The sequence below is a fragment of the Eubalaena glacialis genome, chromosome 7 (genome assembly GCF_028564815.1).
Source record: "Eubalaena glacialis isolate mEubGla1 chromosome 7, mEubGla1.1.hap2.+ XY, whole genome shotgun sequence".
In the NCBI taxonomy this organism is placed as follows: Eukaryota; Metazoa; Chordata; class Mammalia; order Artiodactyla; family Balaenidae; genus Eubalaena; species Eubalaena glacialis.
Genome location: NC_083722.1, coordinates 35,284,086 through 35,308,339, shown reverse-complemented (window position 1 = coordinate 35,308,339; position 24,254 = coordinate 35,284,086). Strand labels below are relative to the sequence as shown.

General features: G+C 41.3%; 1 pseudogene; it reads left to right on the top strand.

Moving 5' to 3' along the window:
* The first annotated feature begins 3,252 nt into the window (after positions 1 to 3,252).
* LOC133094493 (large ribosomal subunit protein eL42-like) lies at positions 3,253 to 3,548 on the top strand (annotated as a pseudogene).
* The last annotated feature ends 20,706 nt before the right edge of the window (positions 3,549 to 24,254 follow it).

Genomic DNA, 24,254 nt, shown 5'->3' with positions numbered 1-24,254 from the left:
TAAAGGGAAAAGATCCCTCAAGACTGAAGGCAGAGTTTGGCATTTATACTAGTCTGTGGCTGAGAACTCCCAAGCTGATAATATCTGTGACAAAGTGAATACAAGTCCTCTCTGGAGGGACAAACCCTCTGCTCAGGAATTCTCAGGATTCTCTTCAATATAGCCCTGCTGAAGATGAACTCACAATCCAAAATTGTAGAACAAACAAGGAAATACCCCACCATGAGTGAACATTAGCAAAATGAGGAGCAGGATTAGATTTCCAACAACTTAAGATAGTTATTTTAAATATTTTATAATTTCTGGCTAATACAGCTATCACATTAAAGAACAGAATTTTAAAAAACATAACGACTGCATCTTTATTCCTAACCCACCCCTAGGTTCTTCAGAACTTTTTTTTTTTTTTTTTTTAGATTCCATATATATGTGTTAGCATACAGTATTTGTTTTTCTCTTTCTGACTTACTTCACTCTGTATGAAAGACTCTAGGTCCATCCACCTCACTACAAATAACTCAATTTCATTTCTTTTTATGGCTGAGTAATATTCCATTGTATATACGTGCCACATCTTCTTTATCCATTCATCTGTCAATGGACACTTAGGTTGCTTCCATGTCCTGGCTATTGTAAATAGAGTTGCAATGAACATTGTGGTACATGACTCTTTTTGAATTATGGACTTGAGGACATGGGGAGGGGGAAGGGTAAGCTGGGACAAAGTGACAGAGTGGCATGGACTTATATATACTACCAAAGGTAAAATAGATAGCTAGTGGGAAGCAGCCACATAGCACAGGGAGATCAGCTCAGTGCTTTGTGACCACCTAGAGGGGTGGGATAGGGAGGGTGGGAGGGAGACACAAGAGGGAGGAGATATGGGGATATATGTATATGTATAGCTGATTCACTTTGTTATAAAGCAGAAACTAACACACCATTGTAAAGCAATTATACTCCAATAAAGATGCTTAAAAAAATAAAATTAAATTAAAAAATAAAAAACATAACAAAAGATTGAGATTCTCAAAATCTCAATTTTTTTGGTTCAAAAAGAACCAGACAAAAGTTTTAAAGACTCCCTTATCTGAGGTTCTCTAGAAAGCAGAGCCTGAGGCAAGGCTGCTTAGGATGCTGATTTTTTATTCAGGAGGTGAAGCCTGTTGAGATGAAGCCTGTTGAGATGAAGGCAAGGAAGAAAAGGGGAAGTAGGGCAAGGAAAGATGTGAAGCAAGGTGATATGATGCATTACAGTGCTGGTCTCTGTTTGATAAGCCATGAAGAGACAGCTGGCCACCGTCTCTTTGCCTAGCACCCAGGACTTCTCTGGAAGGTTTTCAAAAGGAAACAGACTTCTGATTGGAAGGAGAATTTATCTGCCCAGCTCCCTCCTGTTTCCCATTTCCTATTGCTCAAATCCACTCCATAGAGAGCTAACCCATAGGTGTTGCACTGTTCATCCTTTGATGTCACTCAGGAAACCAGATCCTCTGTTCAGAAGTAGAGGAGCAACTTGTTGCAGACACCCTGGCATGTGGAAGGTGAAGCAATGCAATCCCAGGCCTCCAGCCAGCCTGGGGAGCTCAGCAGAGTATCTGTACACTTGTGTGAGTTACTGGCAGTTGGAAGAACTTTGAGAATAGGGAGGCAGTTTGACTCTGAGAAGGAACAAGGTTAGTTTCTGATGTTAAATTAGATATGCAGTCATTGAAATTGAGAAATACTCTCCAGTGGATAAACAGTATATTGGATCCAGATGAAGACATAATTGTGGATATAAAGAGATAAATTAAATTATACCTATGTGCTGTATTCGGGATAAAGAAAAAAGGGAAAAAAAAAAAAAGAGGCATGAAAGAGTAAAAAGTCCAATTTATACCCAATAGGAATTTCAGAAGGTGAGATTAGAGAATAAGAGGTTACACTGATAAAGAGCATGCATCCTTAGATTCAGTTTCTATGTGATATTTTTGATACCCAAGGGCAGCTTCTGTACACAGAGAAGTTTATTTTCATTTATTTGGGTTTGATTTTTAAAACTTTACTTACTGAAATTATAAATTTAAAAGTCTAGATTTTCTTAAACTCCTAAATTCATCTTATAAGTTTTATTACACGATTTTAAATCCAGTAAATTTTATATAAAATAGAAATAATTTTCAGGGAAACTTTAACATAAATTGGACTGATTACTTAAGGGAATTAGATTTTAATTAATGTTAAGTAAACTTGAATAGGACAGGCTAATTACCTTTAACTACTTCAAATAATATGTATACATTAATGTATTCAATTTTCTTTAAGACGCTGGAATGTCTAAACTCAACAAACTTATGACCCAATAAGCTAATCCTTCCCACATTATCAAACAACTCTCTAATGCAAGTTCTTTTAACCACTCTACCACTGTTTATAAACTAAATCACTTACACCATTCAACTTCGAATCAAGCATTTAATTTGGAATTGCAGGCCAATTTGTCATACATTTTAATATGCCAAATTCAATTATATTTTACAAGTATTTTAAATGCCAAACACAGTGATTATCTTGATTGTAACCCAAAATGATTAATGCCATGGGTTTGACATACTTCATAATTTCATATTTCTGGGGTTAAGAGACACAATCCAGTAAGGTTTACTGTGACTTTAAATTCCTGAGCCAATAACTCAGGATGACAGTATGCTTGTCACCTGAGGCAAGTTGGAGGTGCATATTGAACAGACACATTTGGTACAGGGATGCCAGACCTGCAGCTGCCTATGTCCAGTATGGTCTTTCCTGCATCACAGATTGACATACTGAGTCCAGTTTCAGTAATCCTGAAATTATAGGAGACCCCAAATCTATACCCTTCAGGTGGGGTTGATACCTCCTGTTCCAATTACACAACCACACAATACTTTTTGTAACCTCTTTCTGTTGGAATGACAAGATTTTATCATCTGAATTCTTCAACCTCCAACCAGATTGCAACTGATTTTGTTCATTCATCTCATTACTGTCTGGCTGAACTCTATTTTCATTATTTTTTTCCTCTGTCTTTGGACCACAAGGTTTTGGCAGAATCTAGTCAGACTTTCCTTATCTATAGTCTTTGACTGGCTTTATGATTACAGCAATCATGAGTGGCATAAATAAAAATAGATGCACACTAAGACACACTGAAGTGCAGAAGAACAACAAAAACAGAGAGAACATCTTGAAACAACCACAGCTTTTTGTGCCAATAGTGCTCCTACAAACATGGTGAACATGCCTAAAACCGGCGGGACTTTCTGTAGGAAGTGTGGCAAGCTCCAACCCCACAAAGTGGCACAGTACAAGAAGGGCAAGGATTATCCATATGCCCAGGGAAAGTGGCATTATGACAGGAAGCACAGTGGATATGGTGGGCAGACTAAGCCAATTTTCTGGGAAAAAGCTAAAACTACAAAGATTGTGCTGAGGCTGCAGATCAAAGAATTCTGGCTATTAAGAGATGCAAACACTTTGAACTGGGAGGATTTAAGAAGAGAAAGGGCCAAGTAATTCAGTTCTAAGCTTCATCTTTTGGTGTTATGAAGATAATAAAATCTTGAGGTTAAGTTAAAAAAAAATAGAAAAATGACATACCACCAAAGTGAAGTGATAAATAGATAGCAGACTTCTAATCAACAACACTTGAAAAATATCTTTGAAGCAAGAGAAACAATGAATCTACAATTTTATACCCAGTCAAGCTATCATTCAGGAATGGGGAAACAAGTCATTTTCAGAAAGGCAAAGACTAAATTCATTAACAAACACTGAAAAAACTGCTGAACTACATAGATCCTTCTGTATGAAAACTCTTGCTATTTGCTATCTGAAACTCAGGAATGAAATAGATGGTGTACTTTTCAATCTCAGTATTCAAACTCATTATCCAAATCTGGGAACGAAAAAATTCAGATGATGAAAAAAACTTATACCAAAGGAAGAAAGAAACTAATTCACAAAGAAAGAAGTGAGGCTCATGAAGGACTGATAAGCAAGGAAACTGATAAGCATATAGGTAAATTTAAGTGATTAAAATAATAAAATAATAAAAAACAACTATTTTTAGAGGAATACAAAACCTATGCAAATAAAGTATATACTGATGAACATGTAAAGTAGGATAGGTGATAGGAATGAGCAAGTTCAATGTTTGGCAAAGAGCAGGAGGAGTTTAGGAATGTTGATTGTAGTGGACATTGTTGACAACCGACCCATATTCTCTGTCCACCTAAGTTCACTTATCAATGGGGTAGACAGTGTAACAGGCTGCCAGGTGTTGCTCAAGCACATGTGTCTCTCTTTATGCCTGATGTCTTTCTCCTGCATCATAGAACTTTCTCTGACTTAAGCAGGTGTAATCTGGAAGTGCAGGGGCATTAACACTTCCAGGGATAAATTTCAACCAATGGGGGAGTCAGTAGATAAATGACTCCACCTCCTTATCTCCTCGTAGGACAACTCTGAAACAAGTTCCACTTGGTTGTTCAGAGGTTTTGAGACCCCGTTACCCACAATAACCTGCTCATGAGCATTTCCCAGACCTGCTTTTCTCTTTTCCCTGCCTCACTTCCCCCTTCCCTTGTTTGTGCTTCCTGATGTCACTTCCCAAATGCCTGTACTCAAGGTCTGGTCCTAAGGGCAGCTTTTGGGAGATTCCAACCTGAGACACTGATTAGTTTTAGAATTTAATTCATGTATGCTTGTTACAATTCTGAGAGTAATCACTAGAATGGTGCAGACAGAATGTGTAACTTCCAAACAAATATAGGTGAAAAGGAGAAATTAAAAAAAAAAACCCAAACAACCTTAAGTCAATAAAGATAGAAAAGGGATGAGGGGGAGAGAAACTTAAGAGAATAGATGTCATATTTCATAGACTGTAAGATGATATCACTTGTAAAATACACCTAAATTTTGCATGCTACTAAAGAAGAGAAAAGTTTCTAATGATGACTTCAATTATAGAGGTATTCTAATTTCAAAGATGTTTAAATGTGGGGAAAAATATGTGTCTTACAGTTGATGAAATTTGGCAATGCAAAGTAAGATTTTAGAAATAAATGTTAATATTCAATAATCACAATATGAAGGGACTAAAATCATGTAGAAGATCAGATTGTCTAATTAGTTTCTATTTTTTAAAAAATTAGCTGAAACTGTACATAAGAGACATACTTCAGACATAAAATATAAGGTCACATGTAAAAGAACTGAAAAATATAACAGCAGGCAAATACTGACCAAACAAAGCTGGTACTGCTAACTCAAAATGAGACAGACTTTATCTCTAGAAATGCTTTTTGCTTTAAGGAGGGTCACTCCATAATGATAAATTTTCAATTCATGAGATATATTTCTAAATATTATACACCTAAAACATAGCTTCAAAATATATAATACAAAAATATTGAGAGACAAACAAGGAAAAATGTCAAATCAATAGAAGGGAATTTTTCACATATATTAGTTTTTTTGTTGTTGTTGGGTTTTTTTTGTTTTTTTGTTTTTTTATTGGAGTATAATTGCTTTACAATGGTGTGTTAATTTCTGCTTTATAACAAAGTGAATCAGTTATACATATACATATGTTCCCATATCTCTTCCCTCTTGCATCTCCCTCCCTCCCACCCTCCCTATCCCACCCCTCTAGGTGGTCACAAAGCACAGAGCTGATCTCCCTGTGCTATGCGATTGCTTCCCACTAGCTATCTATTTTATGTTTGGTAGTGTATATATGTCCATGCCACTCTCTCACTTTGTCACATCTTACCCTTCCCCCTCCCCATATCCTCAAGTCCATTCTCTAGTAGGTCTGTGTCTTTACTCCCGTCTTGCCACTAGGTTCTTCATGACTTTTTTTTTTTTTTCCTTAGATTCCATATATATGTGTTAGCATACGGTATTTGTTTTTCTCTTTCTGACTTACTTCACTCTGTATGACAGACTCTAACTCCATCCGCCTCACTACAAATAACAATTTCGTTTCTTTTTATGGCTGAGTAATATTCCATTGTATATATGTGCCACATCTTCTTTATCCATTCATCCAATGATGGACACTTAGGTTTCGTCCATGTCCTGGCTATTGTAAATAGAGCTGCAATGAACATTTTGGTGCATGACTCTTTTTGAATTATGGTTTTCTCAGGGTATATGCCCAGTAGTGGGATTGCTGGGTCGTATGGTAGTTCTATTTTTAGTTTTTTAAGGACCCTCCATACTGTCCTCCATAGTGGCTGTATCAATTTACATTCCCACCAACAGTGCAAGAGTGTTCCCTTTTCTCCACACCCTCTCCAGCATTTATTGTTTCTAGATTTTTTGATGACGGCCATTCTGACCGGTGTGAGATGATATCTCATTGTACTTTTGATTTGCATTTCTCTAATGATTAATGATGTTGAGCATTCTTTCATGTGTTTGTTGGCAATCTGTATATCTTCTTTGGAGAAATGTCTATTTAGGTCTTCTGCCCATTTTTGGATTGGGTTGTTTGTTTTTTTGTTATTGAGCTGCATGAGCTGCTTGTAAATTTTGGAGATTAATCCTTTGTTAGTTGCTTCATTTGCAAATATTTTCTCCCATTCTGAGGGTTGTCTTTTGGTCTTGTTTATGGTTTCCTTTGCTGTGCAAAAGCTTTTAAGTTTCATTAGGTCCCATGTGCTTATTTTTGTTTTTATTTCTATTACTCTAGGAGCTGGGTCAAAAAGGATCTTGCTGTGATTTATGTCATAGAGTGTTCTGCCTATGTTTTCCTCTAAGAGTTTGATAGTGTCTGGCCTTACATTTAGGTCTTTAATCCATTTTGAGTTTATTTTTGTGTATGGTGTTAGGGAGTGTTCTAATTTCATACTTTTACATGTACCTGTCCAGTTTTCCCAGCACCACTTATTGAAGAAGCTGTCTTTTCTCCACTGTATATGCTTGCCTCCTTTATCAAAGATAAGGTGACCATATGTACGTGGGTTTATCTCTGGGCTTTCTATCCTGCATATATTGGTTTTGATGGAGCAAGCAAATGAAAAATTAATAAATATTTAGAAGATATTAATGACATAACAATTGTGATATAATGAGCATATATTGAACCCTTATACTTCAAATTGAGAAATATAAATTTTACTCAAACATAAATTGAACATTTATGAAAATTAGCTACATATTAGTCCACACATCAAATCTCTACAAATACTAAAAGAATATCATACAGATTACATTATCTGACTGTAGTACAATTAAGCTATAAAGCAATAACAAAGATCATATAAAAATATATTTGGAAATTTAAAAACCACACTGTTAAGTAGTTTTGGGGTGAAAGGCCATATTGTAAGGGACATTTAAAAAATATTTCAACTAAACAATAAGGAAAATCTACATGTCAAAACTCATGGGGTACGGCTAAAGCAGTACCTTTAGAGAAATTTACATCCTCATATGCTCAAAGAAGTCTGAACATTTATGAGTTAATCATCCAACTCAAGAAATTAGAAAGAACAGAGTTCAAAGAAATTAAATAGAGGATAATAAAGATAGGATCTGCAATTAATTGTTGTAGATTGGATTATTGGTCTCAGTTCTTCATTCACCTGTAATAGGATTATACATCCACACCTTTTACCCACAATGGGAGGATACTGCAAAGTTATCAGGCAGAATATACTTCCTTGCCTCATTGAAAAGGGGCCTTATCATCGACTTGCTTTACCTAATGGAAAGTTAGTAAATTTGATAGGAACAGGGGACTTAAATAGGTTTGTGCAATTAAGTTTGGTTTCTTGCATGCCTGCCATTCCCAATGAGAAGAGCAAGCCTCAGACAGCTCTGTTCTGAGAAGGATGAGACATGAATATAACCCGCAACTTGGAGTCTGAAGCCTGGATTGCAGCCTAGCCCAGCCGATGTAGCTGACTCACATATCCTTTAGCAAGAATAAATGCTTGTTATTTAAATGCTGAGTTGTGGTTTGATGTGTAGTATTGCAGCAATAGCTAATTCATTCATGAAACAGAAAATATATAGTAGAGCATTGCCAGACATAAAATCCGATCTTCTGAAAAGACATCTATTACAAACCTTTGCCAGACATAATGGAAGATTGGGGGCCAGAGTGGTGGGGGAAGGAGTGGGAGGGAGGGAGGGACAGAGAGGAGGAGGAGAGGGAGGGGAGAGGGAGGGGAGAGAGAGAGAAACAAATGGCCAAATGATGAATAAAAATGGAGACATAGCTATAAATATATCAGTGAGCTCTAAAATGAAAGAATGCTGTGAATAATTTTATGCCAATAAATTTGGAAACAAAGTAGACAATGTCCTGGAAAAACAATTTATTGAAATCAACTGAAAGAAAAAATAGAAAATCTGAATAAGTGTATAACTATTTTTTAAATTAACTAGTAATTCAGACTTCTGATGGAGTAGATGATAGAATAAATATACTGTTCCCTATTCTATATTCAAAGTACAACTAAGAACCCTGAACATCAAACATAAAACAAACATAAGATGACTCTGAAAGGTTGAAAGAAGGCAGATCAGCTAGGAACCACAAACTAGTGAGTTTCCTGGGTTTTCTTTTTGCCTCATAAATACCAGATTTGAAGCTGAGTATTCCAGAAACCAAACTGCTAACAGGTGCAGACAAAAAGAAGTTCCAACAATGCCATACTTAGCAATAGTAATCAGACCACTTACCATCTCTATCTTACTCAGTCTAAAATGTCTGCACTCAGGTTAAGGTTGACTTCAATTTTTTCTCTCTAAGAATGATAGATGGGTTGAGGTTTGAGTAATTAAAGGTTCTATTTTTACACTTTTTCTTTCTTTTTTTTTTTTTTATTTGGCCGCACTGTGAGGCATGTCGGATCTTAGTTCCCCGACCAGGGATCAAACTTGGGCCCTGGCAGTAAAAGCGTCAAGTCCTAACCACTGGACCGCCAGGGAATTCCCTATACATTTTCTAAAATAACATATATATATATTTCTTTATTCCTAGAAGGCCTTTTATATAGTTAACATCTTAAAATGACAAAAATTAATCCATGTACCTAGTCCAAGTAATGTAGAGTACAGACAGTCTCTGACTTACAATGGTTTGACTTAACAATTTACAATTGTGAGAAAGTGATATGCATTCTATAGAAACCAAAGTTCAAATTTTGAGTTTTGATCTTTTCTTGGGCTCGACTTATGTGGTATGATACTCTCTCATGATGCCGCTGTTCCCAGTCAGCCATGATATCAACAACCATTCCGTAACAACCAACCATTGTTTTTCACTTTCAGTACATTATTCACTAAGTTGCATGAGATACTCAACACTTTATTATAAAATAGGCTTTGTGTTAGATGATTTTGCCCAACTGTGGGCTACTGTAAATGTTCTGAGCACATTTAAGGTAAGTTAAGCTAAGCTCTGATGTTCTGTAGGTTAGGTGCATTACATGTGTTTTCAATTTGATGTATTTTCAATTTACAGTGGGCTTATCAGGACGTAAGCCCATTGTAAGTTGAGGAAGATCTGTAGACAAAACAAATTAGAATCTCCTTCCTCAGCCTTATTTCCCCAGAACCACCACTTAAATTTCTGACTTTACTTCTGGTATTTATCTATATGTCATTAAAAAAATACATTTTTTTTATTTTTTTATTTTTGGCTGCGTTGGATCTCAGTTGAGGCACGTGGGATCTTTCGTTGCAGTGCGTGGGCCTCTCTCTAGTTGCGGCGCACAGGCTCCAGAGCGCATGGGCTCTGTAGTTGCAGCACATAGGCTCTCCAGTTGTAGCATGTGGGCTCAGTAGCTGCAGCACTCAGTCTCAGTTGCCCTGCAGCATGTGGGATCTTAGTTCTCCGACCAGGGATCGAACCTGTGTCCCCTGCATTGGAAGGCGGATGCTTAACCACTGGACCACCAGGGAAGTCCCTATATGTCATTTTAAGTAGTAAAATATTCTTGACTGCTCACATTTAGACAGACCTGTGTTATAAAGGTGAGAAAATTAGCGAGCTTATACTTCTTTCCATGTCCCTTCTCACTTTCCCCCATTTGACTTTATTATCCTTTTCACTTTGTCAAGATTTACATTTTTGTCCTTTTAAAATTACTTGTTTTCTTTCTACAGATTCTGAAAACTGAAACTAAATCAACTTATTTATAAAATTATGATTATTTAGCTTTTATTTGTAGCAGAATCCCAAGGAGTACGATTGAACCCTTCATAGAAGGAAGTGCAGCACTTAATCGGTGCCCCTTGAAGGGGACGGGACCAGGCACTGATGTTACAGACACCTTCTTTTCGTAATTATTCAGCTTCCTTTGCTGGTTCTGGGATGTACTCAGCTCCTACCATATCTCATATTTCACTCCATCTTTTTGGATTCCTTTTCGTAAAGTACAATATATCTTTCATTTTTAACACACAGGGTTAGTGGGTGGCAAACTTTCTGGATCCTTGTACATCACCAGTGGCTGCCATGAGTGCACGCCCCTTGGATCTCTGGCTGCAGAGAGCATAAAGGATCCGTGGTCCCCACTGCTGCCTCCAGAGATCCATCAGGGAGTTCAGGCTGAGGCTTCCCATAGGCTGCCTCCAGCTAATGATGAGTAGGGCGATCCGGGACCCCACTTGGGCTTAAGGACTTCCTGGAAGTCTTTTTTATTTTTTTTGGCCGCGCCATGCGGCTTGCGGGATCTTAGTTCCCTGAGCAGGGATCGAACCCAGGCCCCTGCAGAGGAAGTGCGCAGGAGTCCTAACCACTGGACTGCCAGGGAATTCCCCTGGAAGTCTTTTTGAACTCTTCTAAAATTGCACTGCAGTCTAAGACACTCCCACCCACCCTTTCTTCCTTCCCTCTCCCCTCTCCCTGGAGTTGGAGGATCAGCATTGAGGTCCGACAGCTCGCCCACCCTCTTGGGCTCCTTTGTCTCTTTAGGTGTTTGCCCTCATACACTTCTTACACATATAATTCTGTCTTGGCATGTTTCTTACAGGACCATAACTTACATAACATCTTTATTTCTCCTCACATTTGATTTGTTTTTTGGCACCTAGAATTCTATACCCAGCCATTTTCTGATTTTTGAGGGCATTGCTCCATTGTCCTTTAGTATCCAGAACTGCTGATGAGGTCTTTATTCTTGTTTCTTTGCAAAAAAATATTTTGAAATTTTCTCATTCTTGAGATACAGAAATTTCACTAGTATATACCTAGATGTGTGTATTTTAGATTTTTTTTTCTGCTTAATAATTGATGGGCTCTTTCAATTTAAAGACATATTCTTAGCTGTTACTTTCTGAATAATTTCCTTTCCTCTGTCCCACCCTCATTTTCTCTGTTCTGTTCTTCTGAGACTTCTCTTAGAACTTCCTGGTTTTACACTCCTGAGAACTACGTGTTTTGGCAAAAGAGCTGGGTTTTGTTTGTTTTCTGTGGTAGTTGGTTCTGGAATATGAGAAGCCCAGGGCAGGTTGTAGAACCAGAGCAGGATTTGCCGGGAGAGAAGCCCTGAGAACCACAGGAAAGCAGATAACAGGCCAGGTGTGTGTGGCTTTGGATTCTCACCCGGTATAGTTGTGAGCTTGGAAACACGCCCTTTGTGGTTATGGGAGAATTTGTTTCAGTACAAATTATATTTTCTCTCTTTTTTAAAAATTAATTAATTAATTAATTAAATTAATTTTTTGGCTGCATTGGGTCTTCATTGCTGTGCGCAGGCTTCCTCTAGTTGCAGTGAGCGGGGGCTACTCTTCGTTGCAGTGTGCGGGCTTCTCATTGCGGTGGCTTCTCTTGTTGCAGAACATGGGCTCTAGGCGCGTGGGCTTCAGCAGTTGTGGCGCACAGGCTCAGTAGTTGTGGTGCACGGGCTTAGCTGCTCTGCGGCATGTGGGATCTTCCCAGACCAGGGCTCCCAGACCCGTGTCCCCTGCATTGGCAGGTGGATTCTTAACCACTGTGCCACCAGGGAAGTCCCTATATTTTCTAAATTTATGGAGAATATATAACTGAGTGATGGGGGAAATTCACTGTATTTGAAAGCCTTCGTGTTCCCCTCTTTTCAGGACCCAGTGAGCTTGAGCTTTGTGGGAGGGGATGGTCTGGAAAACAAAGGTGATGACGTCTGAGCTGGCATTTGAAGGCTCCATTGTAGAACCCAGGCATAGGGATTAACTTGGCCTGTGGTCAAGAAAGTACATGGTAGTTTTGGAGAGGGTTATGTTCCCCTATGTAAGTGGGGGATTCATGTACAGCAGGAGACAAGGCTGGGATGGAGAACTGGGGAGTCAGATTGCAGGGGGGGCCTTACCTGAATGCCCTACAATCAATGTGGACTTTCTCCTGAAGGAACCCTCTGAAGGTTTTTGAAAGGGGAAGTGCCATGACTGCCATATTTGGGTTTTATTAAGATGCTGCTGGTGGAAGGTAAATTTAGAGAAGGGAGACAGGAGACTGTCCACATTAGGGCAAACCAGTATTTCTGTTTTCAAGGCTGGGACTGGGCAGCCAGTCGAGGGCAGGGTGAGCAGTTAGTGATCTGTCCAGGATTTTGGTAGCTGGGAGGCTGGGACACTGAGAATCAAGGAGGCAAAGGCCTGAAAGCCCAGAGAAGAAAACTAGGAGAGTACTGTTCTGCTCCCCCAACAGAGAGAGAAGGAAGAGACCATTTGTGAGATGTGAAGGCACGGAAGATGGAGAAAGTGGAAGAAATGCTGTAGGACCTGGCCAAGAAAACTACCTGGGAAGGACTAGGAAGAGAGCCCACTTGGGGCAGGAAAAGATGAATGTGTGGGAGAAGCAAGTTTCCCAGCTCTGTGGGTTGCAAATGATCTTAGTGGCTGCCAAGCAGGTGTGCAGAAAATCAAAGGTTCCTTTCTGACATCTTCTCCTTTCCTTCCAGGACATTGTGTTCATCTGGTTTTCCTTCTACCCCTCTGGCTACTTGGCCTCAGTCTCTTTATTTGGTTAGGTGGTTCCACTCTTCTAGACCTCTAAATGTCGTGGTATCCCCGAGGCCCAGGCCCTGGACCCCCTCTCTGTTTACTTCCACTCCTTGGATGATCTCCTCCAGCATCTGGGCTTTAAATGTCATTGGTAACCTGAGGACCTCCTATTTACATTATCTATCAAACTGCCTACTTAATATCTCTAGTTGGATATCTAATAGGAAACTCAAACAAGTAAAAGGAACAATTTTTGATTCCCCCTTCATCCACCACCAACCTACCCCTCCTCCCCCATAATTCCCCATCTCATAAAACGACAATTCTCTTCATCTTGGAGTCATTCCCGGTCTGCCTGGTCATCTTTCCCTTCTGATTCATATTCAATTCATCAGCAGATGCTGTCAGTTCTACCTATGAATCTCTGTCCTGCCCCTGAGCACATCTTACCACTCCCAATGACGGCCACCTCCTAGAATAAGCCAATACAACGCTTCTCCCCAGGATTCCGGCAATAGGAATCTGTTCTCCAGTGATCATGTCACTCTCCTACTCAAATACTCCCTCTGGGGATGGCTTCCTATCACATTTAGAGTAGAAACTCAATATGGCCCCCAAGGCCCCATTTGAGCTGCCCCAGCTTCCATTCCCTACCTTGCTTCCTCTCCATTAGCTCAACCAGCCACCTCCATTTTGCTGTTCCTTAAACATGCCAACCACATTTCTCACCTCAGCGTCTCTTCCTGGAATGTTCTTATCCAAGATATTCTCCTGGCTCACTCTTTTACTTCATTCAGGTCAAAGCGTCTTTCCCTTACCACTCTTGTTACCCGGTTTTATTACTTTTTTGTAGTCCTAATCACTATACAACATTATATTACAGGTTTACTTTTTACTATATATTTATTCCTTCAATAAAAATTGTCTACCAACACAAGAACATAAGCCCCAGGAGGAAGTTTGCTTCTCACTGATGTAGCCTCAGCACCTAGAAAAGTATCTGGCCCGTGATAGGTATTTAAGGAGTACTTATTTGAATAACAGATGGAAGTATGATTGGGCCCAAACTGGAAACTGGCAGGGTAGAGATCAAAGGTCAAGGGCACTGGGGAGTTGGTGAGAATACAGCTGGCACAGTTGGCCATGGATTCCAAGGCAGATATGAAGGGGAGAGGTCAGGAGACTGGGTAAACTTGGTGATGGGTGGCGGGGGTGATCGGGCATCAGTAAGTGTGTACAGAGGGAGGAACAGAAGAAAGGAGCTCTAGTCAAAACGCAAGTGCTGGAGTCAGATAATCTGGAGAAAAGAAAATGTGAATACATTGAGTAATTATGAATTTTTTCAGAACAGGAGTTACATTTTTTTTTTTTTTTTAAACCTCTGTAAAGAGTTTAGCACATACCAGACACTCAGTCCACTGGTGAACGAGGAGACCCAATTTCCAGGCTCTGCAGGTGTACATTTTTATCCTGGTTCCTTGTGTTTTCCAAATGCTGCAACAAGAACACCACATTCTCATGCCGTGTTCATGTCTTACAGTCAATGATTCCTTCTACTCATTGCCACCTGGGCTCTTCCCTTCTTCTTAGAGGAATCTGGGACGAAGCAAATCAGGCCCTCTGAGTTGGAGGTAGAAAAACTTGCCTGATCTTGCCCAGAAACTGGTGGCAGCATCAAGACTCAGTCATCTCATTGGCACAATGAGTGGATTCCACTAGTGTTCCCCAAATTCTCCTCAATTTCTGACACTGGAGGATTTCAGACACATACTAGTTCTGAATGCCTCTGCAAGATTTCTTTTTGAATTTGCCCTTCCCATTTCTACTGTTCCAGGCTACTTCTCCCCTCACTACTGAATAGCTTCCTCCTTCGTTGATCCTACAGTTTTGTATAATGCATCCAGATTAATCTTCTAGGTACTTCCTCATAACCAGGATGCTCTCTGCTGAGGTATAGGTTTCTTGCACCCAACACAGTCCCTGGCACACAGTAGGCATGCAGTGAGAGCTTGCTGATGGAAATGAACAGTGTTCAACGCAGGGGCACTGAGCTAAAAGCCAGGCCTTCTGCTCTATGCACCTGACCATCTGCCTCCTCTCAGGCCAGTCCCATTTCTACCTCTGGAAAGCCTTTCAACCTTCCCCTCCTCTTCCGTCCCCTCCCTCCATGTTCCATCCCAAGTGATGAGTGGAGAAAACAGACCCTGCTTCTCAGGAAAGCAGGGTGCAGTCTTGCACCCACAGGAGAGAATAAACATAATCCTTGGGATTTATGCTGACAGCAGCAACCTTGCAAAATGCATTACCAAAAATAGAGGGAAGGGTGTTTTTGTTGTTTTTGTGTGTGTATCTGTTTCACTGCTGGCAGGATTGAACAGACGCTAAGTCAGTCAATTTCAATGACTTCAATTCCACATTACGTGAAAGAAGGCAGGGAGTCATGTTAAGGGACCAACAAATGACCTGAAAATGTGGATAGTTTTTTTTTTTTCCATGGAATTTTGACTATATCCTACTTGTCCTTACTCTTTCTCCCTTCTGCCAGCTCTTCTCTCCCCTCCCCCTCCAGCTGGGGTCCAGGCTGAAGTGGATGATATTCAAGGAATTTCCTGGTTCTAGAAATCCACCAAGAGTGGTGCCAGGAGTCCCGATTAGTGGATCCAACATCGCCTGCCCTTTTCCCAAGATGAGGAACAGACAAACCACTAAGGCATGGCTCTCCAGTTGCTCTTCTATCCAGCCTCAGGTCTGGCCATGCTCCAGATTTATGTTTTGGGGAAGGCAAGAATCACAGCTTGCTTTGGTGGAACTGTGCCCAAGGCTGCGAATAGAGGTGTTGCTATTCTGGCCCCAGGTTGAAAAGAGAAGTAAACAGAAGGTGGGGTATAGAAATAAGCTAGAAGAATTGGAAGTAGGGATAATTTCCCCCATTAGGAATATTTTGCCAAAATTTGGACTGTAGAGCAGATACCTTGTTTTCTGATGTCTTCATAGGACGTGTGTGAGTGCCATTGGTGACAACCGCTGATGTGGAGGAGACATGGGGAGGGGTGTTGTCCTGTTAATAGCAACTCTGGCATAGCCAGTGTCCTTGACATTGGCACCCATAGATCAGATATTATGGGATATCTGGTGATGGTGGCCCTTTCAGCATAGATACCAGGGCCCCTGATATCTCCCATGGGCTTTGGTAGCTCATCAAGCATGGGGAGGGGGGTGATATTCATGAATGAACTGCAAAAGGACACATCAGCCCAGTGAGTTAAGGTAGGGTTTTTTGTTTTGTTTTGTTTTGTTTTTAAAAGCAAATATGGCAGACATTACTGTTCGCAAGATGCCAGGAGTTATCAACTGGCATTGACAATTCCCAAAACCATCGAGGAGGAATATGAGGGGGCTGGAGGTCATTCAAAATAGCCAGGGAGGGACCCAGAGAAATGCCATGTTCTGCTAGCATGGCCATCCTATGTCTCTGTTAATGATGATGACCGTGCAGGCTGGTAAAGGAGGATAGCTTGTAAGCTGTAGAGCCCTATTCCCATGGGAGGAGTTGTGTTCATGTGCACGGAACTGGGAATACTAGGGCAAAAGAACCTTGGTTAAAAAGAGACAATCACTGAGGGACCAGGCAGAGAGGATGGGGTGCCCCTGACTCCTAGATAGGTTGATGAGGTACAGAGGCAGCCGGGGTTGATCCTGCAAGATGATTTCCAAAGATTCCCACTAGATGGCAGTGTCGGTCAGCACATGAGTCTGCAAAGGTTTCCTGGCGAACAGCCTGGGCTCAATGGAAAATGTCATTTCACAGATGAGGAGGATGGGGAGGCAGGGTGACTTGGTCCAAGAACACCAATGACTAGCCCTGTCATTGGGCTAGAAGCCCTAGCCCTCAGGCCTCTAGGGACAATGACATGACCCCAGGTTCTGCTTCTACAACTGTAGAAGTTTTTAACATCTAATCTCCCACAAAAAGAAGTGCCAATCTGAGCAGATCAATTGCTTTGATTTTCATAGAGAGGTCACGAGTCTTAGAGGGCAGCTACACTGAGGCTCCCCATGGCCTGTGGGATAAAGTTCAAATCTACAGCCTGGCTTGTAAGATATTCCCTATGTTGCAGGATTTCCTTCCTTTTAGGACATCTCTAGGTTACTTAAACAGCACCATGCAGAGTTTAAGGAGCTTTGCGTTCGGAAACCTATGCAGTAACAGTCCCTGAACTGCTTCTTTGGGAGGCATCCTCTGACCCATTTAGGAGATTTCATCACTGCCGACTTTGTGCCATTACTTTATCTGCTCTCTACTGTTAAGAATGTAGGTTGGAGGGGGTACGATGGCCGGGGACCCAGAGGAGGATGTGTGGGCATTTCTTTTTTTAATTTTTTTCTTATATTTTTAAAATATTTCTTATGTTGGTTTCTTACTTCTAAGTCTGGTGACCTTAGCTTTAGAAATAAGAATAATAACAGTTAACATCTGTGAGCACTTAGTACATACCAGGCATTCTACCGTCATGTACACTGTCTTATGTAAGTCCCAGAGCACGTAAACAACACGACAGAGGCACTTATATTATTCTTTTTTGACGTATGAGAAAGCAGGCTCAGAACTTGTGATATAAAATCTGAACTTCACAGCGTCACAATATCTTAAGGCTGGGTGGTTTCTAGAGCTGACCTAATTCTTTCATCTTCCTCCATCCAGAAACTGAACAGTTGCAGAGATTCAAGGAGATAATTTCACCACCTCCTCTGGCTACTCGCACAAGGCTCTAAATCTTAATTGCAGGAAACTTTCTTTTTGATGCAGACACAACTATTTTTTAAAATTTCATATTGGGGTATATTTGATTTAAAATGTTGTGTTAGTTTCAGGTGTACAGCAAGGTGATTTAGTTACACATATACATATATCTATTCTTTTTTTTTTTTTAACGGATGGTGAGCATGTCCATTTTTTTTTTTTAATTTTAGCAATTTCATGTATCTTTATTTATTTATTTTATTTATTTATGGCTGTGTTGGGTCTTCGTTTCTGTGCAAGGGCTTTCTCTAGTTGCGGCAAGTGGGGGCCACTCTTCATCGCGGTGCGCGGGCCTCTCACTATCGCGACCTCTCTTGTTGTGGAGCACAGGCTCCAGACGCGCAGGCTCAGTAGTTGTGGCTCACGGGCCTAGTTGCTCCACGGCATGTGGGATCTTCCCAGACCAGGGCTCGAACCCGTGTCCCCTGCATTGGCAGGCAGATTCTCAACCACTGCGCCACCAGGGAAGCCCATACATATATCTATTCTTTTTCAGATTCTTTTCCCATATAGGTTATTACAGAGTACTGAATAGAGTTCCCTGTGCTATACAGTAGGTCCTTGTTGATTATTTATTTTATATATAGTAGTGTGTATACGTTAATCCCAACCTACTAATTTATCCCTCCCCACCTTTCGCCTTTGGTAACCATAAGTTTGTTTTCTATGTCTGTGAGTCTATTTCTGTTTTATAAATAAGTTCATTTGTATCATTTTTTTTAGATTCCACATATAAGTGCTATCATATGATATTTGTCTTTCTCTGACTTAACTTCACTTAGTATGATGATCTCTAAGTCCATCCATGTTGCTGCAAATGGCATTATTTCATTCTTTTTTATGGCTGAGTAATATTCCATTGCCCATATCTACCACATCTTCTTTATCCATTCCTCTGTCGATGGACATTTAGGTTGCTTCCATGTCTTGGCTATTGTGAATAGTGCTGCACTAAACATTGGGGTGCATGTATTTTTTCGAAGTATGGTTTTCTCTGGATATAAGCCCAGGAGTGGGATTGCTGGATCATATGGTAGCTCTATTTTTAGTTTTTTGAGGAACTTCCATACTGTTCTCCATAGTGGCTGTACCAATTTACTTTCCCACCAACAGCAGACACAACTACTGAAGCATGGAAAATCCCCCCAAAATTAACCTATAACAAGAGACTCCAGATTGGCCCTGAACCAGCTTCTCCCCACTTCATACTCTGCAACTGAGAGGCACTGTGCACGTTTTGCATTGCTAAGAATTCCGCAGCTCTAAAGTAACTTACAGTAAGAAGAAGCTTGGAGTAATAGCTTTCCTCGTGGGAGGCTCTCTCCTGGCTTTAAGCGATCTCGCTAGGCCCAGCTTGTGCCTCAGCGATGGTGCGGTTGCCCAATTCCAGGTAGATTTTCTGGGTTTCAGGCCGCATGTCCAGGACTCTAAAAGCTGTGGGTGAATTAAAGCAAACATCACTGTAACACACATTCACTTTCACTTATAAGGAATCCAAGTCTCAAAAGCAGACAATCCCTTAGGAGCATCTCTTTAAAAGAAATCCACAGTCTCAATGGACATTAGCTGTGTGGGCATTTCTCACAATCCCCTACTAGATGAGTAAGGACTCTCTTGGTTGTGACAGAAATCCAAGTAAGGCTACCTTAGACAAAAAGGAAATGTTCTCGCCTTCAGGAAGGGTGCAGGTGCAGCTGGGGAAGACTGGAAGCAGGGATTCCATGATCTTCCTAGAACATTCTCATGGCTCTTCTCTGGTGCTTTAAGTGTCAAATTCATTCTCTCCTATGGAAGACTGACTTTCTCCACTCATCTCTTGCCAACTTCACTACCAGAAAGGAAAAGGCTCTTCTCAACCAAGACTTAGTTAAAACAAGAAGAAGGAATGACACTTGCAGAAGAGGGGCCTGTGATCGAAGCAGGGCCAGTCATTCCTGCTGCCAGGGAACCAGGTGCCCTGAGTGGTCTATCTTGGGTCATGTGCCCTCTCATAGCCTATGATTGACAACTTCCAGCTCAAACTGCAGAATTGGAGTAGAGGGGGAGAATTCTTCAAAAGAAAAGTGTTCTTACTAAATGAAAATGGTATTTGGGAGGGAGGAAGGATGCTGAGCAAGCAATAATGGATCTCTATGTCTCAACTCCCCAGGTACCCAAAGGACACATTCACAAAAAGTAGAAGATTTAAACTCAAGTGCTTCTATTAGCTAGGTCAAGGACATGTAACCCTCAGAGCCCTGAATTATGCACAAGGCTTGGGTTTGAGGTTTAAGTAGAACTTGCTCCCTACCCCGCCAACTCAAAAGTCATAGGTCAGTAATCAACGTGCTTAGGAAAAGACAGCAGAGCTTCAAACTGCAAGGAGGAAGGAATTTGGCAAAGTTACCCACACAATAAAGATCACAAAGCTTCCAGAAGGGCTCTCTCATTCCAACTGACAGAATCAGTGCACCAAGTCAGGAACCCCCTAGGAGGCCTAGCTCTGCCCCAACTAGTAAATGAGACCCAATCAACATCTCAGCGATCTGGGTAGATAACAAATTCTCCTGGGTGGTGAGTAGGATTAGGAAGAAGTGGATTGATTGGTGGAACTGTTTCCTCGGCATTTACCCACTTTGTGTTCTGTTGGCCCAGTGAGCTCAAGATTATGGTCCTCACTCACATCTACGGTCAACCAGGAATGAGACAACCCCCTTCAGTAGGGGAGACCAGGAGTCATCAAGGGAAACCTCTGAGGCTACCCCTTAACATTGACCACTTATTTTTATAAACTCCTGGAACCAGAGAAATGGGCAGTTCTGCTGTTGATTCTAGAAACTTCTCAAATGAACAGAATAAGACATTTAGCCCCAAACCATAAACTTACCAAATGTTGACCCCCTACTGTATTTGCCAACCAAATAATTGCTAGCTTTATAGAAAATTTTGGTTCACTAGAGCAGTAAACACCTAAGTAGCACAGTACAATGACCGCAGTATAAAAACTGTCCCAAATTGAAACCATATGAATCTTCACCCTTTATTAAATTCCCTTGGAGACATTTAAGTTCTAGCAACGTATTCTCCCTTTTTTTGTTGCCATGGAGAAAACAGAATCTCTCTTCCCTGGGGGAAATTAAAGTTCCAGAGAAATTAGAGGCCAGAGTCTCATTGTAATTTTCTAATATAGCACAATCAGCTAGACACAGCCTCACTGTGTTCATTCTGTTTACTCCCCTGCACACACTCCCTCCTCCCACCCCTCACCTTTCTCAGATCCTTTTCTGCCCTTCTCTCTGCCCTGGGAGGCTGGTCCCTGGGAACTGCATCATTGGAGCTCCCTTGCTTGCTGGCTTCTCATCAGGTTCAGCCAATGAGAGCCATTGATTGGAGACTGGAGGGTGGGAAGAGAGGTTGGAATATTTCTTCCAGCTTCCTCCCTGCTTTGGGACACATTTCTGGCAGTGGCTGTGTACTTGAACAACTACAGATTCTGTCTAGAAACCCCTTCTACCCAGATCTAGCTCTCAGTGGGCTAAGATAACACTTTTTCCTCTCCTTTCTTATTTAAGGGTATTACCAGGTTCCTGCTGTTGCCAGCCTTGGTGACTCAACCACCCTGTTGATTCCCTTAATTCTGTCCATACCTCTGACCATCCTTTAATTACATCCTCTTCCTTTGACCCATTGGTGTTGCCTCCTGTTTCCTGCTGTAATCTTGACTTCACACTTAAATACCTGGCACCAGGCAGTCTGGGTCCTTCTCCAATAGCAGGATTCCAGGATGTCTTCCACGAAAGTGGATGGAATCATTTCAGCACCTGCACTGTTGAATTAATTCCAACTTGAAGTCTCATCTGTTCCACTTTTCCAAAGTTCCAAAGGGTAACAGGACATAGGGATGTCATAGCACCAATCCTAGACCCATACCATTTAGTTACAATAGCATTCCCTAAACAAGAGTGATGTTTCCAGAACACAGTGCTTATTACGGTCTCTGGGCCCACATTGCTGTTGCCAGCTGTCGACACTAACACAGACGAAGTGCCATCTGAGAGAATTAAGGTAGACAAGAAAGCAAAAAGAGAAGAGAAAATCTGAACTTCAGCTTCACTGGATGCCAGAGCATTAGTCAGTAATGCTGTTCACCAAACATTCACCCATCTTCCCCACTCCAAGCACAGAAAAGGACTGATTTCCTGGTTCCTTGTGGTTGGGTGGGGTGTTATGACTAGTTCAGCCAATGAATCTTGAGTAGAAATGACTGGAAGTGACGTGTGTCTGTCTGTGGCTGAGCATTTACTATCTGGTGTGAGACTTTCCAGAGAGCTCTTTCCTTCTGGCGTGATGACCCGCCAAGTTCAAAATTTTGGATGCTTCACCAGCCTGGGTCCCTTAGTGACTCTGATGAGAACCCCCAAGTTAATCCATTATGAACATGAAGTATGAGAGAAAAATACATCTTTGAGCCACCAAAATGGAGAGATTGTGTGTTACTACAGTACAATCTAGCTTACCCTGATTCAAATTATTTTTTAACATAGTAGAAGTCTAATGAACTCAATGACCTTTACCACTTGCTTCTTTCCAAGCCTTGCAGAAGCCCCACTTGAAGAGCTATAGAACCTGTCATTGCTTATGCTCCAAAAACCAAGTGCAATGCATCATGTCCTCTGTCTCACACTCTGTAATGTCTTTCTTTAGCCTTTGGATCCCCCGGGCCATGGCTGATTTTACTACTCCAGAGGCAGCACCAGAATCCCTCTTTTCCACCAGTTTCCCTGCAGCATCAGTTCCCCTGGAGAAGCAAAAAATGTCCTGAGTAGCATTTGAGAATGAGTTTCTTGAGGTGAGGGAGGGGGAGTTGTGATAGCAGAAGCCATTCTACCCACAAAGATGAAAGAGTTTTCTCTGAATTGCATTTGCTCTGGCCCAGCCGACAGCCCTTCCCTCTCCATGTGGGGTGAGGTTAGCTGGCAGAGACTCATTACATGTGCAGACACTTCCACAATTTAATGTCCCAGAGTGAGTCTCCCCTGACCCTAGGAAAGACATTTCTAATGAAGGCCACGACAAGACCCAAGCTCATTTAAGATCCTGAACCAGCCATATACCAGAGACCACAACCATCTAATAATGTAGTGATTGGTTCCCAGATTCTGTGAACGTACCCACTTGATCTGCCATGACTTTCCAAGTGTTATAAGCAGAGGGGGAGGAGTTAATAGCACTAGATGGTATTTCCATGGGACTCTAGAATGTCAGTCATTTCTCCAGTTTACAATGTTCCTTAGAGAAGCACAAGGAACAGGAGTTAAACTGAAAAACAATTATTCCTTGATTGCCAGCTAGACTAGGGTCTCCTCCTTCTGATAATAACTTTTTTTTTTTTAATTTAATTTTATTTATTTATTTTTATACAGCAGGTTCTTATTGATACTTACTCTTTGCAAAAGCTAGGTAGGAGGGCCAAGAAGGCATGGTAGACAGCTTCCAATACGGCCTGCAAAGATTCCCATCTAGTGCTATCCAGACTCAGTCTCCAGCAGTGATCCCCATGCCTAGAAATATCCACACTCTTATGCAGTCTACTCCCCCCTCGTATCAGGATTGGTCTGTGTGATTAACGCATGCGGCCGTAGCAATGGCATGACACCTCTAAAATTAGGTTATAAAAGACATCGAAGCTTTGTTTTGGGTTCTCTCTCCCTTTTGGATCACTTGCTCTGGAAGAAGCCAGTTGCCATGTGTTTTGAACATTGAGGGAGCCCTATGGAGAGGCCCGTGTGGTCCTCCTTCCAACAGCCTGGGAGGAACCAAGGCCAGCCAATGCCCACGTGAGTGAGCTTGGGAGCAGATCCTCCAGCACCAGATGCCTGGTGCCCCAGTCAACAGCTTGACTGTAACCTCCTGAGCCACAACTACCAAACTAAGCCATTCCTAGCCCTTGAGATTATGTGAGATAATGTTCTTTTAATCTGCTAAATTTTGCAGTATTTTTTTACGTAACAATAGATAATAAAAGGTCAATGGCTCTCTGAACCATGGGACCTTCCCAAACCTCTGGAGGCCAACAGTGTACCAGAACTTGAAGCAACATTCAGCCTCTTGGTTCTGCCTTCTGGGGTTGAGTGCCGTGCCTCAACGACCCACCCATCAACTCTCTATCCTTCTGGGAGCAGAGGGGTAAGAGAATAGGAAAGGAATGCGTATACAAGTAGATCTGTGATGAAGAAAGGAGACAGTTTGAGATTTATTTCCACTTTTACACATACCTAGACTAATGCTTCTCTTTATTATCTGTGTAATGGTCTGTTGTTGGCCAAGCTGGGCCTTTCTCATTGTACAGGCAATGCCTCTACTTCTCTTCCAAGTAAACCTAAGTGCATAGATACCGGATGAGAGGATTTGCTTTGGAAATTGGGGGAGCAGTTTTGGTTGGAGAGGAAAGTCTAGGAAGCAAATGTAAACAAAGGTAGTGAGGGGTCTGAGCTCAACAGTCACAGTG